The 26,191-nt window shown below is 38.0% G+C and overlaps 1 long non-coding RNA gene across 7 annotated transcripts in view; it reads left to right on the top strand.

Moving 5' to 3' along the window:
* The window catches only part of LOC138717524 (uncharacterized), a 496,265-nt gene that overhangs the window by 258,170 nt on the left and 211,904 nt on the right, over window positions 1-26,191 (top strand). For 3 of the 7 annotated variants that reach the window (XR_011336888.1, XR_011336891.1, XR_011336890.1), the window contains exon 3: window positions 11,660-11,687. The exons of the other annotated variants lie outside the window; for them this stretch is intronic. This is a non-coding gene — a long non-coding RNA (uncharacterized lncRNA). The remainder of the gene's footprint in view (window positions 1-11,659; window positions 11,688-26,191) is intronic. 7 annotated transcript variants of the gene reach the window in all.

Here is a 26,191-nt window from a genome sequence, read left to right as displayed (position 1 = left end):
TCTCAGTAAGCCTCTTAAATCAGGTGAAGCGACCCTTTGCACTGACTACTGGTGCTGACAAATTGTGTGTCCTGTCAAGGAATAGCTGTAGTCAAGAAGTGGCCCTGCACTTGAAAACAGTCTGTATTATGATGCTTGTGTTCATAATGATGTGTATAATATAGGAAGATAAATTGTTCTTACATAAATACAAGAATAAAACAAACAATCTCATGTAGTCATTGTATCTAGTAGTTCCAGCTCGTTTCTCTGTTTACCAAGCCGCATTTTTGGTGGTCCTTCCAGCATCCCTCATAGTAATGTCTGAGCTTTTCTCTTTTGTCTACTTGCATGTGATTTCACTGACTGCTCTGAATTTGGGATTATAATCCTGCTGCAAGATATTAAGCAATCTGAACGGTATAGTTCACTTACATGGCTGTGACATGGAGTTACTGCGTGAAGTTTCATGGCTGTAATAACTGGGAAAGTATCATGCCAAAAAGCATTTAATATCCTTGTGCTAAGTCCTTTTGCACAGAGGTTGATCGGACCATGACTTGGAACAGCTGCAAACTGAAATGCTCCTGTGTGAGGTCACTGCCAATTCAGCTTTAAACTTGTTCACATGTGCAATGTCTCATGTGCCTAAGTGAATTTTTGTGGCTAAGATATTTAAAGTCAAGCATCAAGCTCTGTAGCCAATAACTAAGGTTATAGACTTTTTCCCATCTGAGCACTTCACAGCATTGATATATACATTGGAAAAACATCTTTGCGGTTACTTAAGGATGGTGCTGAAGGAACTCTCTGCACATGTGAGTGCTACCTGCTCTCCGGGTAGTCTGGTTTTGGTTTCTGCTCAGCTCAGTGAATGCCGTTCAAATCAAATGTGATTCCCAACCAGAATATAGCTCATTATCTTTACCTCCCACGATACTAAACTTTGCAATGAAGCGGTAATAAATCTGACCTTAAAAGCTCTGATTTTTTTTTTTTTAATATCTACCTCAGGATGTGTTTTTTGGGAACCTCTGGATTTTCATGGCACAGACAGGTTGGAATCTAGAATTAAAGGAAACTTAATAAATTGAAATCCTTAATAATATATTAGTTATTTAGGGAGGGCCTGCTAATTCCTTATATACTTCCCTCTGAAAACAACTTCTTCCAGTCTACATTATGCTCCACTTACTACTTTTTCTGTACGATGGACCTAATTTTTCATCACTTTGCATCCATCCTGTGACACATACGAGTACCTCATTTAACTGTGCAATCTAACATTGAGAAGTTTGTAGATGATGTACTTCGAAGTTATTTGACTACAAGGGATATAGGAGACTAAAGAACAATTTGAACTATCCTTGTTTTTAATACCAGTGTGAGTGCATTGTTCTTAAATGGCTGAGTTGTGTCCTGATAAGACTTTGTTTCGATATGGGATGCTATTGATGGCAAAGATAATACATGCTGATTTGATAACTATCACTAATGAGGTTTCATTGCTGTATTTATTAAAGTTTGTACTAAAATAGTTCACCATAAGTTTCATGGTCAAGATGCCTATGGATTAATTGTTCCCCAAGCACTGTTGTGCACAGATTGGGCAGAATTGTTTTTTAATGTGGGAAGTGTCAAAGTTGTGATTTCTTGTAGCATTTCCCCCTCCAAGGCTCACTCTTTAACAGGGTGATGAAATATGCCGTTTTGCTTTCACTTGCTATTCCTCAAGACACTTGCAATCTATTGATTCCTTTAAAAAAGAGTGGTTTTCCTGCCTCCTTTTCAGTTTGTCCTGTGCTATGGGCAAAGAAACTGGAATGTATGAGGGGGGGGAAAGTGTTAGGACACTTTTGTTTGGGGAGATAATGGATAACAGTTTTAACTCCTAATGTTTGATTGAATATACTTTACAAATGCATATGGAGTAAACCCACTTTCCCCAAGAAGCCTATATTGCTTGAAACGTGTCTTTGTGGAGTAGTCAGCAGTCTGACAGCATGGTCAGGCTTATGCTTGTTGAGTCAAAATTATCTTTCTTGTCTTTTACAGTGCATTTTGGCTTTTTTTTTTACTGTGGACAGAAGAAGGTTGTTTGATTATGTTTGGGGGACAACTTGAGACTCTTCTGTTCTTTGGGATTTACCTAGTACAGCGTAACTTTTACAATAGAGACTTTTTGTAGTGGTTCTGTGGTACCTCTTGATTCATTGCAATTAGCAAAGGATGCCTGCAATACAAGGTTACTGAGATGATTTTTTTTTTCTGTGATTGATGGAAAACTTCAACTTTTATACTTCACAAATTGTTGCTTTCTAGGTATCGGTGTGTGAGTTATGGACTTGCAAGAAGGAAAATGCCTCTGTCTTGCCATGTATTTGTTAAATTAGTGTCTGAATGTAGGAGTCTTCTTACCTTATTTTTTGATCTACAGGGCTGTCAGGTGCCAAATGAACACTTAAAGTGTAGGTAGTGACAAAGCAATGACATTTGCTTCAACTAATCTGAACTAAGGTTTGGCAAAGCAGCTTTAGCTTTCTGTAGTTCTAATACAACTTAAAAACCTTATTCTACTTAAGCATTAGTAATTGTTTTGGTATTTTCCTACTCAGTAAGAAGCAGTCATCGTGCATGAGCATGATGTAATGAATAAGTACTGAGGGTTCTTTTGCTTGATGTTTTGATGGCTGTGTAAGCAGTCACCTGATACCTGGAAAGTTGAAACTACTTGGAAATTTTGAGGCACTTGATGTTTAGCATCGCAGCCTGGTTCTGGAGAACTCAGCCTGGCCTGAGGAAAAGCAAAACCAGCATTGCAAGAAGTACATTATTATTGTATAAAATTTACTGTGGAGAGGAGCGATACGAATAGAAAACACATACAGTAGCTTGCTGCATGCTAGCAGGTCTTTTCTGGACTCCTAAATGTTAACTGGATAGTAATGTAAGTTATTACACTCATTAAATTAGGCCACAAACAAGTCAACAATGATTCAGCAAAATGGTTTTGTTTGTATAGTGCAAGGAAGTCTGATAGATATCCAGTCAAACATTTATGGCTAAATGGATGAAGATTTTAACATTACAGCCTAATAAAAACCCCATACTGTGTGATTAAATAAGAGGGAAAGCAGTAAAAAAGAGAAAGCATAATGATGGTAACATGTAGGTCAGTTACAATTTAATTGTCATTGCACTTCATTGCTAACATATCAATTCTCTGCTGCTTAGCTGAGCAGAAAACAACAACTTAACATGTACAGTGGGCCCATGCCTACTCGGCAAACCCCCACTTCCATCACCTGCTTTTGACTACTTCCTTAGCAGCCGCGTGAAGTCTTCCTGCTTTAATAGGATAATCTTGCTGGAAGCTCCTGCTGATTGTGTCCTCGCTGCGCTCAATGCATCAGTGATCAGTAAATTTACTTCACACTCTACATAGATGCTAAAATTAGGTTGTTTGCATTACAACTTTCAATACTCCTGCAACAAGAAACACCTGCTTGCAGATTTATATTGTTTTATTTAATGGTTTAAAATAAAGATAGCTTTACAGTGGCAATACCCTGATGTACTATACTGGAAGAGCACAATGGCTGATCATTTTTCTTACTTATCCAATTTATAGTATATCTTCTTGCCATATAAGGCATAGCTTCATTAACATTAATTGCAGCTTTAGTAACTCCATGGAAGTATTTATTCCTGCCAACTTTTTCCACCATTTTATATTTGGTGGTACTAACAGAGGCTTCAGGGATGGAGGAGGGAACTCTGTATACTTCTGTGAGGTTTGTGGGTTTTTTCTTGAACTGGATAATTCGGAGAGATCTCAAAGGGATGTTGACCTAACAGTGTTAGGTCTAAAGAGCTGTCTAACATACTAATGCTGATCTATAGTGAAGACTTAACAGAATACATAACCAAACTATTAATTCAGGTGCCTAAGGTGACATTTTTTTTTATCCAGCTCTACAGAGCTGATTTTATATGGAGTAGAACACAGTTCCCATTTTTGGAGGGGTGGGGTGGAAGTCAGGAGAGCAGCCTGGCAACACCTAGGGAACTTCAGGAGAGAGGTTGGGAAAAAAATATCTATCATTCATTCAAAAGGATAGAATCCAAACAGTGGGAAGATTGTTGACTCTTTTTCTTCTGCTCCAAAGTTAAGTGGAAACATAAACTTGGACAGACTGATCCAGCAAAGGTAGCCACTGCTTTTTGGGCTATGTAAAAGCTAGCCAGTAATGACAGCTTTGTGTTACAATGAGGGAATTGAGTGCGTATTAGGGAAGGTGCAAGAAAATGGATACGCTTTTCAACAAGTAATGTAATTAACTTTTTTGAGTCACTAGCCTGCGTGCTTAGATGTTTAACTGTGTATCTGTTTTCTGACTCTCCAAATTCACACTGCAATTTTGAATTCGGTGAGGGCTGGCACATCCCCAGGGATAGGTATCTTTGAGGTCCCCGGCTCTCACGGCAATGTTGCTCAGCCCCCCAGCTCATCCCCTACAAATCTTCAAGATCTATCTGGTTCTCTATGAAACAGCAGCTGAAAAACTGAGACCTGAAAATTAAAGGCATATTAACTCGATGCCAGCACAGGGAACATGTACATTTCTGTACTGTAACAGCTAATGAAGTTGAAAAATCATTTTTCCTTCTGCCGTTTCATGTATTAATCTTCAGCAGCTCAAATGGTTCACATAATTGGTGGTCTTGTGAAGTGTGACAGCATCCACCTGGTTTCAGACACACCAGCCTCCCAGCCAGAAGATCACACACGTATTATTTTAATTTATTTTTATTTTATTTTGAGAAAAATCAGATGATTCCTTACTAGCCTTCCTTGCTCTGAAGGAAGTGGAAACTCATCTCTCTGGATGGTGATAGTCCAATGCTGAGATGGAGAATGAAAGAGTGAGGGACTCCTATGGCACCATGTTTTCCTGCTGCTTAATGAGGAACAGGGTGGTGAGCACCTCGCATGCCTCCAGAATAAGACCAGCAGAAAGGGATTTTTCCAAACCTGTTGATGCTTCTGTGCACGCCTTGCACAAGAAACTATGATAAGGTCCTATGGACTTCTGGTCTTTCTAATTTGTCCTTGCTGGTGTTTGTTGAATGGTATCTGATCCTTTTGGTTGTGCTGTGGACCTGAACAGGACACTGGAATGGCACTTCTAGTTTTAATTGCTGACCAAGAAACTTTACCAGCTTAGCTAGCAATACTACGAAAGCTCATGAGAACTGGGGCTTCAGCGTCGATGGGTGTTGTGTCACGTATTAAAGTCTGTGAAGTAGGGTGGTCTCTGTTTCTGTGATTTTGTTGGAATAGCTAACTGTGCTCTGATTGCAGTTAGGCGTATTCTGACTACAAAGCAGGCCCTAATTAATATAATTTGGGATTAGCTGATTTTCCATCTTTAGAAGTTATTCTGCTCTCAACAGTTAGATTCAAATGTCGGAATGTAATGTGTCTGCCCCCATATATGGTGGCCATGTGATGGCCACCATACAATTTTTGTGCAGCCATAATGGTAATATACATCCAAATTCAGGTATAAAAAGTCATAAACCAACATAGGTACCCATATCTGAAAATTAAAACCCTGCCTATTTGTTTGTTTGTTTTCAGGAAATGTAGGCTTCCATTTTTTTAGAACAAACCAAAAAACCAGCAGGCTTTTCCTGAAGGAGTGCTGGAACATGAGCCACACCATTGCTGGAGATTTATCACTCGGTTTAATTTGATGTCAAGGCTATTTTATCTGTTTTAAACTGTCTAGAAATGTTACCAGAATGAATATCTGAAATTTCAAAATGAAAAGAGAATAAGAATTTAGATTTGGGATGCATTCAAAAATTCACCAGTCAGCAAGCCAAAATGGTTTTAATCAGTTTCCTCCCCAGTAGGGCATATCTGAATGATGTCATTGGAGCAAATGTCTCACGGGGCTCTCCAAATCTCTTGCAAGTGGCCAGTGGGAGCCAGTGCAACTGGATGCTCTCTTGTTGAACTTCTAAACTATGGATTTCTTTGGGCCATCCTTTGGCAGATGCAGGTTTCTGCAGGATGGGAAACTGCAGATCAAATGTACCTCACACAAAGTACCTATTATCATTATAGTCCTTTGCTGCTTGGGAGCCCTGGGACTGATTCCTCTGGACATATCATCTCCCCCCAAAGAGGGTTATGGTCCCTTTGCACTAGCGTTTAAGAGCAGGATCAGCTTTCATAGGTAATAGGGCTCTCCCTGTGAAATAATTTAATAGCAAGTGCACTCCTCTCTGCACCTGAGAGCTCCAGGAGGTTTTCTGCCTTCCAGCAGCAGTGTCTCCTATAGCTCCCTGTGGTGCAATATGTCTCCGCAATCCACACCCTCGCTCAGCATGACCAGCACCTAATAGGCACCATTGAGCCCCATTGCAATAGCATGTATTAGTGGCTTTAGAGTAAACTGCTTGCAAAAATCAGCCTAGATAAAATACCCAGATGTTTATGGCCAAAAGGTGTATTGGGAGCCAGTGAGGCAGCAAAGGCCTATTTGGAGTATGTGTTTCAAGACTTAACAAGACTAATGTCTGTATGTACAAGTCTGTAAGAGCCGGACTAAGTAGTGCTCTTTCCATACCTGTTTTTCAGTTAGTTAAAAAGCAAGTTTTGACTTCTCTATGGTGTGAAACAAGTGCAGTTTGGGCTTCACTTGTCAAACGCAACTGGAAGCATAGCAAAGGGAATAATTGCTGAAAGAAAGGTTAATTTGGTTCCCTTTCTGGAACACAACGCAACTCCAACACAACTGTTCCACAAATAGGACACTTTCTAACCTTTTTTTTAACAGTGTTATCCTACAGAGAAGAGCAACAAAGCTGGTGAAAGGGCTGGAGAACAGGCCTTATGAGGAGCGGCTGAGAGAGCTGGGGTTGTTTAGCCCGGAGAAGAGGAGGCTGAGGGGTGACCTCATTGCTCTCTACAACTACCTGAAAGGACGTTGTAGAGAGGAGGGTGCTGGCCTCTTCTCCCAAGTGACAGGGGACAGGACAAGAGGGAATGGCCTCAAGCTCCAACAGGGGAGGTTTAGGCTAGACGTTAGGAAAAAATTCTTTACGGAGAGGGTCATTGGGCACTGGAACAGGCTGCCCAGGGAGGTGGTTGAGTCACCTTCCCTGGAGGCGTTTAAGGCACGGGTGGATGAGGTGCTGAGGGATATGGTTTAGTGTTTGGTAGGAACGGTTGGACTCGGTGATCCGGTGGGTCTCTTCCAACCTGGTTATTCTGTGATTCTGTGATTCTAGTGATGCGGCTCAAACCTACTGCCTAGTTATACAGTAACTACAATTATGGATGAAAAGAAAATCCAACAAAAGTCAATGAACTTCCACAATTTTTTGCCTGAGCATTTGATGCTACAGTGTTGCTTGAGCAGTACAGGAATAAAAGGAATGAAGCCATATTTTGGAAAAAAAAAAACACACAGGGATCGAGGATGACAGCCCTGCTCTGCAGTGGTGTGGCAAGTTCAGCTTTCTCAGAAGCCCTCTCTTCATTCTGATCACTGAGTAGCATCTGTAATAGTTTTATTCCCTTGGAGTTTCTGAGGATTCAATCCTGCTTTCTCACAGAGCACAAAAATATATAGCACAACCTTTTGACTTTGGGAGGCAGCAAAGGGTGAATTCTGGGGAAATCAAGATCCATTCATACTGCGTAAAAGGGTCCATCCTCATGTTTTGGGTTTCTTAAGTGCCTGACTTCAATTCATGAATCAAAATAATATTTTTTTTTTTCTCAAATAGATGACAATTTTTTTTTTGAACTTTGTAAATTTACCTCCCACTAAGTTAAGGAATGGAGATAGATATCTTTGTATCTAGTACCGTGGCGCACCAGGTGCGTGATATGCTGTGTGCAGGCATGTTTCCCTTGTAGGCTTTTGTGGTTTTGGGGGGTTAAGAGATGGGTCCTGCATTTACCACTCAGTCAGCAGGTAGGGTATGTGCTGTTTTAACCATTTGCAGTTGATACAGGTCTATATCCTGTGACATAATTTTAGGTGGCTTATTAGACTTATGATTGATGACAGCCAAAAGAGGATACACAGCTACTCACTGACATTCATGCTTGCCTTTTAAGTATCGTACTACATGGCTTCAGATCTCTATTTTACACTCAAGCGCTCCAAGCCCTGCATTAGTGCATCTCTTCCTCCTCCAAATTAACATATTCCTTTAAATACACTAATATTTCAATGGTGAGTTTTTAAACAAATTCTGCATTATTTGCCCTTTTTTTTCTTCTTATGCTGCTTCCTTCTTAGCCAAACAATAACAATCCTCTCCACTGAAACTGAGTTGTAAATATTCCCTTTGCCATTATGTCAGACCTTAGCTATTTCTTTATTCTTTTCTCCTTATTAAATTATGTTTACCTGAATACATCAGGTTCATTTCACCTAGGCAGGATGTCCCATTAAGCATGACAAGTAGAAGGTTGTGAGATTAATGCCCTTCTTGAGCCTGAATTAGCGTGTCAGCATCTTTTCAGACCTGGGACCAGGGAACATAGGAAGCATGCCATAATGGACCTTAGCCTTTAACTGAACTGCTCTAATATTATTCCTATAACAAGACTACTTTTAAAGAGGCTCATTATTGGCTTCATTAGATATGTTACTTGCATCAGTGGCTGTAGTTACTCGTATAATATGGAAGAGGTTAACATAGCGTATTTTTTATGTATTATATGGCATATAGCTTGAAGTAGCCAAAAGGTTTATGGCGATGTAATTGGTAGTTAGTGTGAAATTTGTAAGACAAATAGACAATACCTAGGGTAACCCCTATAATCCTCTCCTTTCAGTTTTTTACAGCCACCAAAGGGCCTCATTAAAACAGCAGTCAGCACCTTAGTGAAAAGATACAGTGCTTATAGTGCCCAAATGTGACAGAAAATCTGCATTTTGTAAATCTGACACCTTTGATAGATTATACAGTGTGAAGCCGTTGCTTCTAAGCATTATGATAACGCTTAAGGTTCTCTTCTGAATCCAACCGTGCTATATTCACTGGATATAACAATGTGAAAAAGAGCTGGTTGAATAAAATAAAGCATGTGAGATGGAGAGGAGCCTTTTTTCCTTTTGATACAAAGCTCATCTCATGCAACAGGACTAACAGCTATGCTTGATATCCCTGGCTCTGCTTGTACTGAGGGATATGGGCATATAAATATTGGCAAAATAGCTGTTTAATATACAGATGGAAAAGAAACTCTGCATACATTAACTGGTTTATGTGGCTGCTTTAAGGGAAGACTCTATAGAGGGATGATAGTAATAAGATGATTTTTTTTTTTTTTTTCTGTTTTAGAGGCAGACTACTGCCCTTGCTTAAACTTGTGTAAACCCAAGTGGATTCCATCACCCGAAATGAATCCTTTTGTCCCAGAGTCCTGTAAATCTGGTGTAATGCACTGGCTTACATGGAATTTAAATGGACAGGCATAAGAAAAATGAGAATCTGACTCAATGAGTTTAATTTATTCTTTCAACTTATTTACTACAAAAATTAACCCCGTACACAGAGCATAGGCTTTGAAAACTGTGAGTGTATGAAGGTTCAGTTCTTGATAAGTAAGCTATAAGCTGTAGTTAGATATTTTAGTTACTTTAAACATATTTGGTAGAGTGTGAACTATTTGAAACTGAGTGAACATGAGTTGCTGTGGTTGATTAGTTCCAGCTATTTGTTCTAATCACTACAAGCAACCTCAAACAGCCAGAGGTCCAAAGGAGTAATTATTGTCTTCACCTTGATTTAAGAAATGGGCTCAAGTGTTTGGAGCTGCAAAAATTTTAAGAACTTGCCAAAAATAAAATGAAAACTATCACTTAGCTCCCATTACCTTCTTTGCGGCAGAGGAAGTTTTGTATTTTTTGCTCAGGGGGGTGGAATGTAGGTTATAATGTTCACTTGGGCTCCAAATGTGACAGCTGTTTACCTCTTCATCTAGTAATTGAAATATTTCCTTTTAAATTAGAGCTGCTGTAGACAAAGAATGGATTAAAAGTTGCATTCAGTTCCCTTGAAAAAAAATATTGCACTAATAATTATAAAAGAGGTATTTGCAGCTTGGACCTCTGATCACTGCAGAAAGCGTACCATAGTGTGCTTTGGAAATAGGAATGCAAACAAAAATGGGGGAGGTCATATACGTGGAACCTTTCATTCCCTTTTGTATCAGGATTTGTTCCTGCCTACAGTAAATTTCCTGCTTAAAGGTGCAGAATCAGTCTCTGAGTAGCAAGGACCAAGTAACATTGCTGAAGTGCTGACTATAAAAGGAAGCTTAATTTTGATTACTGGAAAAACAAAAAAAGCATCCAAGAAGTGAACCTGAAAATAACTTCTGAGCAAGAATTTTCACAACTTTGAATGTAAGCTTTTGGATTTTTTTTTTTTTTTAAAAAAAGGGAAAGTCATAGATGCATTTGAATCCACTAACAAGATGGGAAGTAACGAGTTTTGCTGAGGATGAATTTGTGGCAATAAGTATTGTTATGCAACATGAGATGCTTCAACCTTTCCTTATGGAGACTTAGAATTTTAAAATCGGGGGCAATATCAGAAGCAGTGAAAAATTTTCTAGTGCCCTTTAAAAAAGATAAATCTGACTATGTTATATTGACCTATGAGGTTGTTTTCTTCAATAACTTAATTCAGATGCAGCTTCTATTTTATTGTTGTTTTCCCAAGACTATTTTCACAACTACTCATTATTCTTTTTGTAAGTACTGAGTTAAAAATGTAGAAAGGTGAAAGTTTTCTCTTCTCTTGATGATGTGGAGGAACTGTTTGTGCTTTCTGCTGCAGTGGGTTACCTTTCAAGTAACCTTTCAGGTGTCATCACCAAAGAAGTGACTCCCTTTTTATTACATTCCTTATTTCTGAGTTGTCCTGATTTTTTTTTTTCCAAATAATATAGTTATTAAAATACATACATAAGAAAATTCCTGAGGAGTAACAAAAAAACCTTCTCTCTCTTGTTCAGTATTTCGCAATCACTAGACTAGACATAAGCACACATTTTGGCTTCGAAGGAGCTTAGGGCAGTGCAGTTGGAGAGTTTGCACTAATCCCAGGTGGCAGACCGGAGAGTTGGTGGGCCTCCTTTCTCACCTGGGGAAGTTTCTCTCTATTAAATAACATAAAACTGACCATGATACTTGTTTAAAGCTTAAAATTTTGATTAAAAAAAAAAAAGTCCTTGTGAGTTGTGGTCACTGATATAGAGCAGGAAGTAAGTGAATGTACCAGTATCTCTTGTGGAGGACAATGCTGTGAAATCTAAAGAGCCTTATTTAATCTTGCATGAGGATACTCAGCAGCACATAACAGCAAATTGTCTCAGCCTGTGCATAGTAGAAGCGATTCAATTCTAAGCAGCAAAAACGGGGCTTGCTTAAGTGTGGATAATGTTGAAATCTGGACCAGCAAAAAGCCTTTCAAATGAACTTTTTTTACCAAAGCCTAGGTTTTGATCAATATGAATGCTTGCACTGCAAAACGAGCATTTCTGAGTATTGCGTCTGGGTTTTTTAATTCAGTGGATTATTCACATCTGTTAGGTGAGAATTGCAGAGTACTGAAATAATGTATTCTTGTGTTTTAGATCTATCACTGCCAAGGGCTACTGAATAGTAAGTATCAACATCTGTGTTACTACTTCTTTGAGTTTTCTGATTAAATGTGTCTAAACATTTCAGCTCCTACTAGAAATAAAAATAAAAGTAGTTTCAAGCCAGTTTGATGTAGGATTTCAGCGAAACATACTAACAGCAAACATTAGTTAGGGGACTGTGCGTGCAATTAGCCCTAAACAACATTAACCTAGTGTTATAATTTGTAATATTGAAAGGACATTAGACTCTTGAAATTGTAAATAATGGAGTAAATATAAATAAAGGTACCTGTATTTTGACAGGGATGTTCCACCTCTCGTTCCCTGCATGCACAAAAAACATTCAAATGCCTTTTCTTTCTCTGACAAAAATATTCATTAAAAACATTTCACTGTGCTGCCTTTTAATATAGCACAGGCATTCAACCTGCACAGGAAGCTTCCTGGAACCACACAAATACTGTGTAATTATCTTGTGGCTCCCTGCTGGCTGCTGCATATTCCAAGCACAAAGTGAGCAGCACATTTCTAGAGCCTGACTTCTGTCTTCATTGTCCCTGCTTGGAATATGAAGCTCCACTTCATTATAGCAGACCTGATCAAACTTGATAGATTTAGCCATTATTCTTGACTGTGTCAACTTTCTACAGCTTTTTTTTTTTCTTTTTTCCTTGGGCTCTTTTGTTTTGCCACCCAGGGAATGCATCTTATTTCTTCGCGTGCTGCCTCTCTCTCTCTTTCTCTCTCACTCTATCTTTTTCCTTTCCCCCCACCCCCAAACAAACCAGGGTCTCAGCAAATAATGCTGCTTCTGCATCATGTGATTCAAGGAAAATAAGGCTTGCAATTTTTTTCTCAATTGTCCTTTATGGGTTTTATTGACTATTTTTTTTCCAGTTTTTCTGTAAAAAAAAATTATACTGCAATATTGACATACAATACAGAAAAGCTTTGAAAATCCTTATTTTCTATTAGTGGTACAATAAATTTAGCATTGTGAGGATTTTTTGTCTGGTTTATGACAACTTTCAAGTAGCACTTCAGAGCTCATATTTTTGAGGATGTTTCAGACAAATGTATCTTATCAAATTTTATAAATCATTACTTCTTTTACTTAACCCAGAGACGTATCGCCACATTTTTCTTGCAAAAGGCATTAGATCATTCTTTGGGCAAATACAGATGTTAATACAACTGGTTTACCATAACAGATTGCTTTGTAGTTTTTGAGAGTTGCTATGCAACAATAGAGAAGTATGGTGCAGCTCTAACTGATTTTTAAAGTACTGGATAAAATACAGAGCATTTTCATAGCTAACTTAATACAGATTCCTTAAATTGCCACAAAATGTGTTAACCAATAGGTGAGAAATTTGCTCCTGAATTTATAAGACTTATGGGGTCAACCCATCTTTACTGTTATTAATGAACATGATGAACACAGCGATGAAGCTTTGTAAGCTTCACATTTGATCTGATATTTGTTATATGGGCATGTACACCTCACAGGCATAATAAATGTAGCAAAGCACTGTAAGATTAATTTTTCTTTTTAAATAACAATTACAAATTGTTAAAACTTTAGAAAGAGATTAAGCTGCTTTCCTTTTGTTTCTCTTTTGGTTCCACATTAAAAGGTAAAGGATGTCTTATAATTGCCAACAAGTTTACTGAAAGATTCTTATTGAGGTATATTGCTTAGCAGCGTTTAAGTACTGTTAGGAATTGGTATAACTTAAATTTAATGTTATGCTTTTTAAATTAAAAAATCATTGTTTTTTAGAGTGGCATTTTCAGTCTCACCAAAAGCTTCTCAGCATCTTAAAATGTAAATTGCAGAGAAGCAACACAAAGGATAAAGAGAAGATTTTGAAGGCAATCACAGTGATCACTTAATTCAGTCTCTGCATATCCACTTGGCATAAGGTAATTAGAGTGCCACATTGCTGTAAAGACAGAAAGCTTAGGGTACCATTCTGACTCACCCAGACGATAATACATGATTAGAAGTCAGTGACAGATCACAACTGCTGAATGACCCACCAAGGTCTTATCAAGGGCAAATCGCATAATTAGCATGCACTTCGCTGGCAGAGGAGTACAGTGCTATTGTTCTGGCACAATCAAATTAGCCTAGCCAATGAGGTCACTGTTCCGTGACCTCAGAGGCATTTTGTGTTTTATTTTTCTACCACATAGCAAAAAAAAAACCCCAAAACTGAAAAAAACCACCCCACTTTGTGCTGAAGTTCTTGCGGACACTGAAAATATCTGTTATGAAGGCATTTTTGGAACATATTCTGCCGACTCCTTAGTTCATCATGTGTGGAATAAAGGAGACTGCTAATGCAGTCTGACCCTGGGGGACACATATGTAATGGAGCCACTTTGACAGAAATTCAAGCATCTAGTGAGGCCTGGAACTCATTTGCCCTGAATGCATCCACAACATCATGCACGTAACGGGGGAGGGGCGGCCCTCATGCAAACACAAAATCTTTCCTTCATTATGATAATTAGCACAATTATCTTGATTTGCTTATTTTAGCTGTATTTTCCCTAAGGTTTGGCTGTTCTATTTGTCTCCCTACCATTCCTCCTGAATAGGGCTCTTGGCTGAGAGCAAGAGTTGCTGGGGATGGTAGCCACCAACAATATCAGATATGTCATCTGTGGAATGCTGCTGTGCTGTAGCACAGTGCTGCAGTGTAATACCACTAAAACACACAATAAAAGCCTTTCCTTTCTTACCCTGGAAGACCTCTTGTGGCTTTTAAGACTCGGAAAAGTGCTCACCGGACTTGTGAAGACGTAGAAACTCCCTGTTCACAGCACAGTTCTCCAAAACTATTAAGGCCGTTAACTCTTATTTTTTAGTTAAATTTGGGGTTGTTGACATAAATGTGGGGTTTTTTCCCCTCTGGTCTTTAAATAGGAATAAAATTCTGAATTTGAATTGTGTGCTTGTTAATTTGCATGGCATATGGGAAAGCCATTGTAACTTTTAGGAACAGTGAGAAGGTAGCCTTTATTCATTTTCTGTTCCATTACTCTGCACTTCTTTGGGCTGCATATCCCACCCTTTCCTGCATAATTGGATCAAAATGGTCTGTAATGAATTGTCTCTGTCATGTCTGGGCCTCTGTCACTTTACTACTTTTTAAAAAATTTATTTATATATTTATTTAAAGGCTGGGTTAAGTTAGCTTAAGGTAGGAACTCTAAAATGTTTATATTTCATGAATTTGAAGATGAGCTTTCATGGTCAGTCAGAAGGGAAATGAAAACACAACATTCAAATAGCTCCATTTCTTTCTAAGGGTTTGGTCTTAGATCTTTTTCAGATACGAGAGGTGTTACATGTGGTATTTGTACGTGACAGGCTCTCTTCAGCCCTCCTTCTCATTAATACTACATCATTACATACATTAATACTGTTAGCGACATCACAACAGTTATCACAACAAGCCATAATGATGTTACAAACAGAATTTGTAAATAATAAAAAAATATATTTCCAGTGTATTACTAGGCATGAAAGTTTACCTTGGAGCCAATTAAATAAATCCAAGTTTAACTTGGCTTTGTACATACTACTGCTTTGTGCTGCTGGTGCTGCAATGGTCACAGCCTTATTCAGCAGCTTTGTGATCCGTCCTTGTTCCCAAATGCATTTTTACTGATAAACAAACAAAGGTTCTTTACTGACTTATGGGTTGTAGGTGAAATACAAGAATTTATTATAGAAAGGAATTAAAATTAAAGATCAGTGATTGAGGGTCTTCCCAAAGAATTCTGACAATACCTTCCATTTATTATAAATACCTAGGCTTAGTCTATGAAGTGTGTGCCATTGAAACTTTTCCTTGTCTGGCAGAAAACTTATTTCTAAAGGTCTTGTTGATTGTGCAAACACAGGAACATTTTCTTTCCTTGAGAATTAATATTGACTGTGTATAGAGCGACAGCAGTACTCCATCTATCCACAAAATCATATAAACATATATAATTGCTCTGAAAATCTCATTTATTTTCTGGATACTTAGTCCATGTGATAACTTTTGTTTCACTGCATAAAATGATAAATTATATACAAAGGAAAAAATGTGTATTCTTGAACCAGAAAAATATAGAATTATATACTTTGTAAATACAGACCTACATTTCCTGAAAGGCATTTTGAAAATGTGTGTATTTGTATATGGATGAGTGTTGGTGTGTGGATGTTTACCTGTCTATGTAGAAATAAAATGAAAAACTGTCTTTGCATATACTGTGTGTGTAGTTGTATGTATAAGCATGTAATAATTCATAGTCCCATAAGCTCTTGGTGGGCATTCCTGCCTCAGTCATTCAGCCCCCACCATGAAAGTCCCCTAACAAACAGGATTAAAATTCACTCCTTTCAACCATCCTAGGCATTTATTCCTTCCTTTTCATTGAGCTACATTTGTCTGATTTAACAAGATAAGATTTGAGTGCTGATGCAGCCCGTTGTTAATGCAGCAGCCACATCCACCATACCATCGACACTATGCATCAGAGGGATGCATAAATCAGGTATTCAAAAAAAATTAGGTATGCAGCACACCAGTTTTATAGTCCCAGCCTCAGAAATTGAAATGGCCCAGATTAATGTATTATATCTTACACACTGTCCGAGTGAATCAACTTTAATATATTGAACAGATTCGCAGAACAAGACTTCGTTATCTAAGGAGCACTCGGAAGAAGGAATTGACCTGAGGATTTGATTTGGTTCAGGTAGTTCATGTTGTACAGCAGGATTTGAATAGTTTCACATAAAAATAAAATTTGTATCAGAAATATTTCACATCATTCTGGGCTTGTTCATATTGAAGCTTTGCAGCGGGGCAATATTGCAGAAACAATGTCCAGCAAAAAGATGATTTTAACCTTTGCTTCAGATGTGTCAAAACAATATAATGTAATTTTAATGCAAACTGCTGTTTCATAGCAGAGGTACTTCCACACACTGACTTTAACTAGTTAAGGTTTATACTGAAAATGAAAAGCCCATTGAATTTCATATATGATGGAAACACAACAGTTTACACCAGTCTGCTCCCAGTGTGTATTTTCTGTTTGAAGCCAAACAGGGAGACGATTTCTACTGTATTCTCTATTGACAACACATAAAATAACTTTACCAGTATAATCAAGGGCAGATGAATGTTAAGATGGGGGGGGGGGGGGGGGGGGTCCCCATCTTTTATTTTCAATTACCATTGCTATTAAGGTAGACTTCAGTTGGGCATTTGTTTATTGAAAATAAGACAAAACCCTGATTGAGTTATAGCAAAGAGTCAGAGGTTTGTATTGAAGGGCTGTGAAGTGTGTTTGCAGAGACAGATGTTTATTCTCCTTATTCCTTTCTCACACCTATTTACTTACTGGATAATTTGCTAGTAGTTAAGAGCTGATATATTAAGTAAGTGGCTTTGTAGCTCCCCTTAGTTGTTGCCTTCTGTGTTCCCTTCGAATGGCTTTTAGCGGGGAAAATCACCTTGTGCGGAAGTGTAAGGAGGAAATTTCCACTGAAAGGTGGTCTTGGTGGGGATGTATGTGAAGGGAAATGATAGCTTAGCACTTCTTCACACTTTTGATAATGACTGATTAGAAAGTGCTTACACCTGTAATTGGGCTGTGCTGACAAGAAATTCCATGTTCTGGGTGCCCACTAGGTACCATGAAGGGCATTGGGCAGATTTTCTTGGCATTTGCGCGCCTAGAGATGCAAAAGATGCCAAATGGGATTTAAAAATGTGGGCACCTAACTGAGCTTGAAATCAGTAAGAGTTAGGTGCTTTTCAGCAACTAAAATATGGCTAGGGAAGACTAGTGTCTTTTAAGCCTGCCCTTTTAGAGTATTTTATGTGAACCTATTTGTGCTGTTTACAAGATAGATATTTAAACATGTAAGAGTAAACTGTGGCTGATGTAATGTTGTTATACAATAGCGTAGACGATAAAAAACATCTCAAAGCCTGGGATAAGGAGACATACGTGTTGTTGAATTACCCCATAGGAAAGCAACAGTGCAAGGAGCAGCGAGGTCTTGGCCTTTCTTTTAGGCTGGACAGTGGATCATGCTAATGCAGTGATACGGTGAACACAAAGAGGAGCTGGAGGAGATGGTGAAGGTATGTTTTTAAGTTGTTTGAGTTTCTGCGAGGCTGTTCTAGGCACTGGACAACTTGCATGTTTTTCACTTTGTCCAGAAGACACAATCTAGCTTGTTTACGCTGTAGTGTACAGAGAAAGAAATTTTAGTAAGCGTGTTGTCTTTTTTTAACTTGAAGACAGTATAACAGCAAATTAGGGTGGGTTCATGTTCTCTTTCAACACACAAAATTGCCCTGCCCTGCCCATTCTTGCCTCAGATACTGCATATGAATTATGGGTCTTTGTTAGGCCTGGTCAGACTTTGTCTGCCTATACTGATACAAATGAGAGATACTGTTATCAAATTATCATTTAACGTGTGCTGCCAGAGAGGATGATTTTGCAAGAAAAACTTGGTGTCAGGCAGCCTTAAAGAGAAATCTTGTTTTATCAACAAATTCACTATCTTCTTGTTTGTAAATAGTCATGTGTAATTAACATTACAGTTGCACAGGAATCCCAAGTTAAAACGTCATTTTAAGCTCTGTTCACATTTATCATTAATTCTGAAAGATCCAGCTCTTTTGCTCAGTGTGTTCCTCTTGAGTGTTGAGACTCAATGCAAGCCATTCATTTTCATCAAATGGTCTAAACGTGTGCTTAGAGTCTTTAGTGAGCAGGAAGGACTTAAGTGTGTACTTCATTACTTTGTTGATCTGGTAGCTGAATAATCCTAGCCTTTGTTACGCGAAGGCCTGTCTGAGTAGCTCTCTTCAAAACTTTTCTTCTTTTTTTTCTTGTTAACTCATACATTTTTTTTTCCACTAAGAAAATCAGAAACCATCAATTCTACAAAACAGTATTATAAATTTGTAAATCAGTATGAGTGGAAACATCCAGTAGAATTCACACCAATGCTAAACCATTCAGACAATTAGGAGAACATTTTAAAACCAAGTCACAGTTATTCCAATGCATTAAGTATAAGTCTTTAATGTTGCAGAGTCTGTGTCTTCCATCTGTTCCATCAATTAAACCGTACGTTGATCTATGAAGTTATTAGCACCAGCCCAAGTTCCAAAATAGATCTGTTTTGCACCGAAGAAAATCCTACATTTAGCATGAACAGTGATGCAACTTCTATTACAGACCTTAAAAAAAAAATCTTGTATCTCTATATGCTTTTCTTTTTGTTACAAAATTATATTTAAGCAGTGTGTGTGCTAGCAAAGAGAATTAGAGAAAAGTTGGGGTGATAGTTTATTCTCTGTCCTGTTGTGAGAGTACCTGGACTTTTGTGGATAAACAGTTACCAGAGAAATAGTTGATAGAATTGGTGTTCCTTTATCGTGGTTAAATTGGTGAGTCGTCTTGGCTGTTTCTGTCATCTCCAAGTACAAGAGTTAAGAGGAAGCCCAGGAAGTTTCAGCTATTTAAGAGTCTCATCAACTTTAAAGCAACCCCATTTCTTGGGGAAAAAGATGATGGCAGTAATAATAATAGAACTGTCCTTAAACAAGTGTGAAGCTCCTTTGAAAGTAGATATTTCTGCTGGTCAGTGGGGGGCAAACAAAGTTTTTTGTGTAGCCATCCAGGGAAACCTGCAGCTGTCACCCTTGTCAGTTATTAGATCTTAGAGGCTGTTTGTTAGGTGGAGGGGTTAATTCTGTGTAGCTGAGAGGGTTCTTGTTCTGGCACTTAATCTTCAGGTGCTGCTAGCTATGCAGTCCCTGAGTTAGTTTGAGCTATAATCCGACTGGAATCCATTAAGCTATGGAAGGGTAGAAAATGTAGGAAAGAGATTAACTGTATTTATGCAGATAGCTTTGTTGACCTGATAGGCAATCTTTTTCTGTTAAGATGAAACTTCTGCCTGGTTTCTCATCTAGTTAAAATATGTGAATGTACAGGTAATAAGACTTCCAAAAAAAGAAAAATGTGGATGAGAAGATGCAACAAAGCTTTGTCAGAAGGCTCACTTCCTTTAAATTGCAGATGGCAATAGTTTCCTGTTGTCCATTTTGCCTGCTAGGACTCTTGTCACTGCAGCTACATCTACAGAGTTTTGGAAATTCTGGATAGTTATGATAATAGACGCATCTCTGGCTGTAGGTAGTGGAGCAGTTATTGGTGTTGTCACAGTTTTAGAAATTTCCTTTTGACAATAGGCTTGATCTCTTTTTAATATTTTGAACTTTAACTGAGTGAGTTTCATCCAGACACCCATTTCTTCCCAAGACTAGAAAAGTGAAGAATTGCTCTAAGCATAGGGAAAGGCACGTTGATAATATGGCAAGTGTCCCTTTCAGGGTTGTCAAACAAGATGGGTGACAAGGTTATCTTTATTGGGTCAGAAAGCAGAAATATCTTGACAAGAAAGAGCATCACAGCACTTTGAGACCTCTGCAACAGGAAGAAGCAGAAGTGTTACCAAATAGCCCTTTTCATGGTGTAGTGAGTGAGCTGTCCCTTTGCCTTATTAAATGCCTTTCCAAGTTGAAGAGCTCTAAGTCTTTCAGGATGAGCTTGTCTTCAGCCATGCTTTTATCTTGGCTAGGTGTTTGTGCTTGACACAGATATAAAATTTCATAAAATGACTCCACAGGTCAGTTTTTTCAAGAAATATTGTCTGTGTCTTTCCTTACAGATTCCTTTATCAAAGTCTAAGATTTTTGTGCAAAGTTAGCTATTGTTCCTGTTTCAATATTAGGCTCCTGGAACCTCAATCTCTCTGTTTGCTGTTGGAGAACTCCTTCTTTCTCTTTTCTTGTCAAATTCTTCTCAAACATGATAGGTTTCCTAAGATTTTAGTCCCAAAGCATTCTAACTGGTCAAGAGAAGATTCAACTGCCTCTCCAATCATCTTTTTTTTGTTGTAAAACTTGCACCATTTAGTGGGCAATTCAGAGCACCCTCAGTTTCCTGTGTATTACACCTCGGAAATATGTCTTAATATTTATTATTACTTCAAACAATGGACTTGATGTCACTTTCTTGGCTTTCATTGTCTGGGATGACATAGGGAGTCAATAGTTCTCATTAGATATAGGTAGTTTTCATTTACAGCTGTGTAATATATATATGTATGCATGTATGTTACTAAAGGTAAGCACCTCATAAAACAAAATTCTATATGTATGACTAACCTTTCTTGGAAAGAGAGCAAAACAAAAGCCTTAGTCTGTCACACTACTTGTTCGTTTCACATTTTAGATTTGGATCTAACCTGTGTTACCACCCCTTCTCTCTTAGATGAGACACTGGAGGACAGCAACTGGGAAAAAAATTTTGAGTTGTGAGATAGTTAGCGGAAGGCTGAAAAGTTCCGTATGGATACCTCATTCCTGGTGTGCTGCATAGCAGGATGCTGATATCAAAAGCTTGTTTGTGGGCTAAGTATTTGAAGGGAAGATATCATTACTTGCATTCCTTGAGGTAAAGGAAAGAGTGCAGCGATACCATTATTGGAGCTGCCCTTTTGAAAAAAACTAAGAAATGTAACTGGTTAGAGTTAAGCAATCCTTTTCAAAATTGCGTTTATTAAACACATACGGCAAGAAAAAAGTATCTTTGTATTATAGATGGAATATTTATTAATCTTTTGATATAGCATTACATTGTAGTTCAGATGATTCTTATTTATTCAGTAAAGGTGCTTGTACAGATACATGCTCTTAATGAGAGCAAATGTATTTCTGAACTCTTCCTTAAATGGCATATTTTTTGTTTTTAAAAATTAGTCTGTGAACAAATGACCATGGTTTAGAGAGAACTGGGTGTTTGGGAGGTATGATCTTTTCCTAGGCTGCTGGTTTTGGCTGGGATAGAGTTGATTTTATTTGTAGCGGCTAGTATAGGAATATGTTTTGGATTTGCGCTGGAAAGAGTGTTGGATAACACAGGGATCTTTTCCTTATCGCTGAGCAGAGCTTATACAGAGTTAGGACCTTTTCTGCGTCTTACACCACCCTACTAATGTAGGCTGGGGGTGCACAAGAAACTATGGGGCAACACAGCAGGGACAGCTGACCCTGACTGACCAAAGGGATATTCTATACCATAAGAAGAAGGAAAGGGGGAGGTTCAGAGTTATAGCATTTGTCTTCTCAAGTAATAGTTGGAAACCTGCTTTCCTGGAGACAGCTGAACACCTGCCTGCCAAAGACAAGCAGGGAGTTTATTCCTTGTTTTGCCTTGTTTGCATGCTCAGCTTTTGCTTCACCCATTAAACTGTCTTTGTCTCAATGCCTGAGTTTTCTCACTTTTACCCTTCCAATACTCTCCCTCATTCCATTATGAAGAGTTAGCGAGTGGCTGTGTGGTGCTTAGTTGTCATCTGGGGTTAAACCATGACACACAGGTTTCCCTACATGACTGACCACAAAGCAGGTGGTCAGAAAGTAGGGATAAAAAAATATAGATGCACGTTCCATTTTAAGTTCTAGGTTGTTCCCCCACCACCACCTTGCATTTACATCTAAAATGAAAATGTGGAATTATTTTCTGAACCTAAAACCTTTGAAAACCTGTGTAATTTATTCCATGACTACTGTTGAGTGGTTTTGTGTTTTATTTTTTTTGTTTTGTTTTTTTTTAAATCTGCACTCCTAATTTCTTAAATGAAATCTTATCAATCTATCTTTAAGAACACCTCTAGTAGAAACATCCACAGCTCTTCCTTATCAAGCCTAATTTCTTAAGTTCTTTATGACATTTAATAGAGTAGATAATTCAAATAAGCCTTTTTTAAAAAGTAAAAAATGTGCCTGGAACATATAGAATATCAAAACATCTGGTTCTGAGATTTTGCAGTGATTTCTGCAGTGCTTTGAAGGATATAATCTAATGATCGGAATAGTCATTCTCAAAATATTCACTGCTCACATAGTTAGAACCCTTCTTGAAATATTTTTAGTGCAGGAGTAAAACTCTCAAACTCAGGGATGGTAAAGGGTTAATCAGTGAGATGAAGCTGACTAAGTGCAAACACCTTCATTGTGCCTACTGTGCTGGAAACTTTCAGCCCCTTGTAGTCAATTGTGAACAGTTGCCTCCTCACATAGCAGATTATCTAAAATAGGCCAAGTGAAAAGTGGCCTGAAAAATACTTCTGTCCATAAAGAGACCTCCTGAAGGTATCTGATTTAGATGTGGGTTTGCAGAGGATGGTTGCAGCCTTAAGGGAAATGAATCCTACATCTTTAGTTAGGATTCATGCTGATGGGGGCGGGGGGAAAGAGTGCTGAGCTGATAATCATAGTTTGAGTTCAGTTTGGTGAGTAGAGAGAAAGTTAGATAATATACTGTATGGGTAAAGCATGGTTCAGAACAGTGCGTTATTGTATGCTGCGGTTCAAGGAGTTGTATAAGGGCAGTGCCTACACACACCAAGAACTGGTGCAACTTGCACTGAGTTGGGGACTGGTGTTTCAGCGGAGGCAGTAAGATGAATTTTATACCGATTTAAAAACTGTTTTAGTTGGAAAGGGAGCCAACGTAGGCAGAACAACAGCTTTTTTTGCTGGAGGACATAATTTTTCAGGTTTACAGAAAAAATAGTTTGGTATGGTGACATTATTAGTGCGGTACCCAAGCAGGTTAGCATATAAGATCAGCGTTACTGCACAGAATTCTCACCTAGCTGTCATTCACCCTTCAAGCGAGATGAGGACAGGACATTTTAAAGTTGCAAAGAAAGAAAGGGGAAATCCTGTTACCACTCCTAGCTATGCCTTTGGGAAAAGCACTTTTCATTATTTCTTTATGCTTTTTAGGATTTTATACCATGTCATTCACTGTTTTGAGGATAAATATTTAAGCATATATCCATCATTACTTCTGTCTTCCTAATACTGACTCTTCTGGCAACTTTCAGAGTATGTCTTTATGTCATATTTAAAAAGGAATATTTCCCACCCACCTCCAAGTGTTTATGAGAACTCTTGGCTTTAGGGAACCTCAATGGTGTTTTTAGAGTGTGAGTTACTTTTTTATTCAGTGTTATAAAATAGGTATAACATCTCCAGCATGGTTGTCCTGGCTTTTAACCTGCCTGACACTGGCATGAGTAGGGACTGCACGGCACCTACGCTTAACTGCTGAGTCTTTAAGTTATAAAGTAGTCTGTTTGCTTCTGGTCAAAGATACAATATTATGACAAATGTAGATATGAAACTAGTTTTTCACTTGTTAAAACTGGAACTCGAACTAGAGACATTTGTTGTCCTGAAGTTTAAGGTTAAAAAAAAAAAAAAATTGTTACTGCTGCTGGTATTAAATTAGGAACCTAAGCTATTTCCTTTATTTCCTTTAATATTTTCCTTTAATAATAAGTAGGGTAAAGATGAACTCTCTGTGATTTAGGTAGTTTACAATTCACCCAGCATCGCAATATATCAGGTTGCTTCTGGCTTTCTTAGAAATTAGTGAGTTTGTCAGATTAGGAAGCTTGCAATTTATATGTTCAAGGGATGCTACACAAAAAGTGTTAACCCTTAAGGAAGCGGAGCATGTGTATGTAATTTTCTTACAGTGTTTCTCAGAATGAGGATAGTTGTGTTTCAGCATTTGATCTATTTACAGTTTATTGAGTTTTAGATGTGTAATTTAGATTTTACTAATGTGTTGTTATACATGCCATTATTCTATATGTTGTATTCCACTTGTGGCTAGAACCCAAAGGAAATCATATAAATTATATATCCACCCTCTTCTCAGGGAGAGAGAGGAAAAAACCACTATTGTGACTATTCCTCCTTCCTAATGTCTTTTCACAGATAGCAGAGCCCACACCTTCTCTTTGCGCTTGCAGTGGTGTGATGTTCATCTTCTGCTTCTTTGCTAGGACTGTGATCTGTCCTGTGCCTCTCTTCACCTGGTCAAAAAATGTCTTTGTTTAGAAGTTTTGGCTATCTGTAGGCAGGAGATACTTGTGGCAGCTTGGGTCACAACAGCAAGGAAGTAACAGTCAAGTGACTGTTCAGCACAGCCTAACCCAAAAAGCTTTAGACAGCCCATGAAATTATTTTTCTTATTATGTTGAATGTTGTACTGCTATAGCCCCATTGTCTTATATGAGTGACGGGTATCCTTTTGAGTATATGTATCTCTCTAGATGTTTATAGGTGTTTAATCACTAGGAATGTATTGAGGAACACAGTAGAACAACTTGGATTGTATGGTTGTTGTTCCTGAACAAACTCCACTGATTTCCTTAAGACATGCAGCAATTTGAACAAATAACATCATATTCCAAAACAGTGTATCAGTTTCCTACTCTTCAGCTAAGATGAGATATGAGTTTAAGCAAAAAGAATGGCGATATGTTCAAGAAAATCACGGCATTAATGATGTAGAATATGATCAAGAGAACACAAATACCATGCAATATGTACGCTAGTCATTTGATTGGTGTGAGTGAAGTGCATATTTCAAGTTTTCATATTTGCATGTCCTGTCACTTTATGCTCAGAGATTTTGATAGTAAATAAAGCTGCAGTAAAATTTAATACGAATGTAAATCTGGATAAGGCAGCTTTGCAGTGATTGTGAAAAGCAAAGTTCTTAAGATAGCGCTTCCCAAATTAGTATTTATAACCAAAGAGGTTTTGTGCACAAATTCTAAATTTCTGTTAAGGGACAGCCATATAGTTAATACACTTACTTTAGCAGAGGTCGGTAATAATTATCTTTAAATCCGTAAGTGGTAAAATGTATAGTTTAAGGCTACTAAGTACCAGGAGAAAGTTCTCCATCAAGTGTTAATGATAAACCTGCTACATGTAAAAGCTACAGAAGGACAGTGCCTCTTTAACAGGGACTACTATTTGTGCTCCGTGGAGCTTTGCAGTATTAGTAAAGCAGCATGAAAGAGTTGATTTTCATTTTATGTTGTGCTTGTGAGGCATTAACATGATGTTCTAACACTTGTAAATGAATACAGCTCTTGCCTAATCTGTCATTTTAATGCCTTATAGATTTGATTTCACTCTGTGTTGTACCAGATTCTCAATAATAATAATCAACTGTTTTGTTGTTCTCTTGCAGAAATTAAATTTCTGTAGTGAGTGTGCAACTAATAAAAGATGTTGCTTGAGGAAACAAAAAATAAATATGATGAATCATAAAAGTTGTATGTAGGGGGTTGCTCATATAGGAAAGACAATTACTGAAGCAGTGGTAAATTCATCTGATTCTCATATTGTCAACAGCTTAATAACTCTCACAAATGGTTTAACCATAGTAGCTTTGTCCATATTGCTGTCTGTGATCACAAATGTGAACTCTGTAGACACTGATGTATATAAGATCTGTGTGTGTGTTTGTATATTTAGTATTTTAAAAGGCTGTTGACATTATTGTGCAACGTTCTTTTCTGAAGCTGAGAAATTCTGCTGC

The sequence above is a fragment of the Phaenicophaeus curvirostris genome, chromosome 2 (assembly GCF_032191515.1).
Source record: "Phaenicophaeus curvirostris isolate KB17595 chromosome 2, BPBGC_Pcur_1.0, whole genome shotgun sequence".
NCBI classification, from domain to species: Eukaryota; Metazoa; Chordata; class Aves; order Cuculiformes; family Cuculidae; genus Phaenicophaeus; species Phaenicophaeus curvirostris.
This window is presented reverse-complemented; position numbering and strand designations above follow the sequence as displayed.